Source organism: Tupaia chinensis, unplaced genomic scaffold (assembly GCF_000334495.1).
Source record: "Tupaia chinensis unplaced genomic scaffold, TupChi_1.0 Scaffold000052_1, whole genome shotgun sequence".
Lineage (NCBI taxonomy): Eukaryota > Metazoa > Chordata > Mammalia > Scandentia > Tupaiidae > Tupaia > Tupaia belangeri.
Genome location: NW_006159510.1, coordinates 2,974,049 through 2,977,646, shown reverse-complemented (window position 1 = coordinate 2,977,646; position 3,598 = coordinate 2,974,049).

The window sequence follows — 3,598 nt, the reverse complement described above, 5'->3', positions numbered from 1 at the left end:
GTGCCCAAGATCCTGAGAGGAGAATGGAGGAGAAGGGATTGTGGTGTGGCCATCCCCCCTGGGGGGTGATTTCTCGCTTTCTACCTCTCTGTATCTCTCTGTCTGTCTGGCGAGTGCATGTGTCCTATAGCAAAAACCTCTCCTAAATAAATAAATAAATAAATAAATCTCATTCTATGGCTCATAGGGTAAGGTGATCAACAGGTAGGAAATCAATTAGAAGTCATCAGTTTGCCATCAAACAGGAGAAAGTTCTATGTGTTCTGAACATAGCTGCCCAAGCTTGGGAATATGAAAATTATAGTTTGACAATTACATCGGGTTGTCAGAAAAGTCATGACATATTTTTCCTATGCGAAAATGGTCATGATTTTTCTGACAACACTATATAAGCAAATAATGTGAAAACAATAAAATATAGTAAAATAAAGGTTACAGAAACAGAAATCAAGCAAAACAAATGAATTACATAAAGAAAAAAAGTAATTTGAATGAAACTCCTTCAATAAAGTTTATGGTAGATAAAAATAAAATGGTAATATATGACATTAACAGATTTCTAAAAATCAGATGACAGTACAACATAAAGATTCAAGCTCAGGATCAGAAGACAACTTTTAAAGATACAATAAATAAAATAATTAAGAATAAAAGTTGCTAAATGACAAGTAGAAAAGTGTCCCAAGGAATGTAGGTGGGGTCAGGAGTAGATGTGTCTGCTGCCAGCACAAGTCATGACTCCAGGAGAAAAAGTCAGAACAGGCTTCTCTCATAAATTCATCCCAGAAAATGTCTTGTCTTACTTTTTAAGTCTGGAAACCTTTGAGAATTGCACATACTGCTTGTATATACTGAATTGTGTTTTCTCAAATTCTTATGTTGAAGTCCTAACCCCTAGGACCTCTCTGTGACTGTATCAGGAGATAAGTATTTAAGGGAAAAAATAAAGTTCTTGTGTTCTTTTTTTTTTATATTTTAGAGAGATTTCTGCTATAGGGCATATGTGCCCATTGGAGAGACAGAGGGACAGGAGCCAAGAAATCATGGCCACTATGCAATCCCTTCTCCTCCAATCTCCTCTTGAGATTTTGGGCGTGCACATATAGCACCTGACATAAGTTTTAAGCTGGGTCAGGACTTGAACCATGATTGATTATATGCATAGCACCTGTCATGAGTTTTAAGCCGGGTCAGGACTTGAACCATGATTGATTATATGAGAGTCCAGAGCCTTAACCATTATGCCACCTGCTGGCCCCATAACTGGTGTTCTTAAGGAAAGGAAGTTAGGACACAGACACATACAGAAGACCAACCATGTGAGGACTCAGGGAGAAGATGGCAATCCACAAGCCAAGGCAAGAGCCACAAAAGGAACCAGCCTCCAGAATAGCAATACAATGCACTGTCTAACCTAGCAGTACAATGCACTGTCTAAACTTACACTATGTTCCAGGGTGTTGGCATGTGGGAGAGTGGACAGGATTAGATCCAACATTTTTTGGCAACATAACATACCAAAGGACAAAGGATCAGTATCTATATGATCCTGGGATATAAACACAAATATGAAAGAAAGTTTCATACACTGAGTTCTAACTTTTTAATTTTTTTTTCTTAATTTTTTGCAAGGGGACATGTGGGCTCACCAGAGAGAGATGGGGCAGAGTAAAGAGAGGAGTAAGAAAGCAACCTCCCTTCCTCCCCATGGGGAATGGTCATGCTACTATCCCCTCTCCTCCGTCTCTCCTTTCATTCCAGTTTCCAGGCATGAACTCACAAGTACTGGGTATTTCTCAAGCTGCCATGTCCAGACTTGAACTGCACAGTCAGCCATATAAGATGCAGCTGCCTTAACTGCCAGGTCAGAGGTTGACCCAATATCCACTAAGTTTTCATTTAGGCACTAAATCTCAACAGAACAGTGAGCTACTCTCAACAATAAAGAATTATAGGTTACAGGCATTGATCATTATATCTTAAAGCATCAACTCAATGACAAATCCAGTCAAATAAAATGAAAAACTCAGATATGGAAATTGCAGTAAAGAGATTAATATTGAGCTTAAAAATAAAAACAAAAATAACACTATTGTGAATAATTAAGTACATTTTGGCCACAGAAATAATATATATCATTATACATATTGATGAAGCAAACAAAATAAAAGTAGCAACAAAAAAATAAGGAACTATACAGACAGAAAAAAAGGCTTAGAGATTGTGTTTCCTTATCTTTTTTATAGCAACAGTAACACATGCAGAAAATCAACTACCAAAAATTGCATATATTAATATAATACATCCTCCTTATGTTTTCCTTACATTTCTTTCTATCCTTAGAATGGTGATTTAGGATATATCTTCTTATGAAGAAACACTTCTCTGAAATTCAATTATGCTTTCAATTTAACTCAATTTTTGTCCTAATGTGGAAATAAGTAAAATTAAATTCAAATAATAAAATATTATGTAGATTCTAATTTCATTTATTAGTGAAGTATTACTCATCCTTCGTCTCTTCCCCGTTTGTGTAACTACCCTTCAATTTTGATTAACACAAACTCACTCTCTCTCTCTCTCTCTCTCACACACACAGATTTGCTTGATCAATAATTACCTAATGAAAGTTGTAAAACTAGTACTGGGATTGGGGATAATGTATTGTTTCTTGCTTATATTATTTGCTTTACTTGAATATCTACAGTGAGTTTACTCCATTGAAAATATAATAAAATTACTCTTCTATTAACAATTGGGAGAGTATTCAATATACAGCCAGAAGTTAGTTATTTCAGAGTAAATTTATTTTCTCTTTCTGTGCATTTATCAGTGTGTAAAGCAGTCTTTCTTTCTAGCATTTCCCCTCACTTTGTGTATATTCTTGTGCCTGTCACAGCATCTGCGTAGGAGGATGATGGCGATGCTAGGAGACGTGGGAAGCACTAAGAGTGAAATGAAGATGACTTCGTTTAGTGACCTCCACACTTTTCATCCTAATCATTGTACAGTTTTCAAGAGGAGTAACCAACCCTTTCTTTTCTTAAGTTCTGTTTCTATGGCAACATTTCATCCCAGTTTGCCACCTATATACCATTTATTATTCTATCACCTACATTTACTTTTTACCTGTTATTTTTTAACACTGGTCTATTACTTCTTTTTATGTTCTATCATGCCTAAATTCTGTTTTAAGGGCTGAAAAGTTTGGGTCGTATCTTCACACTCACAGCTCCAGAGTCAGCATTGCCAATTAAAGGACAAATACTTATCCTAGTTTAGTTCTCCATTTTCATCTCTAAGTCCTTCATTTTAAAAAAAAAAATCATGAATCCCTTTAGTTTCTTTCTAGTTAATCTAAGTTTTCTAGTTTATCCTTAGTTTTATTTGAAAGAACCCAAGTGTGTACATGTAACAGTGGCACCCCTTCCAAGTCATGGAGAAACACAGCTCTTGGTGTCTTACGGTGCAATTTTTGATCCTTAGTGAAATTATTTTCTGCTGAGTACTCTTCTATTTTTTGAAGCTAGTTTTTTTGCTTTGTTTTATTTTCCTTTTACTTAGACTAGCAGTTTGAACAAAAAGAAAACTAACTTTT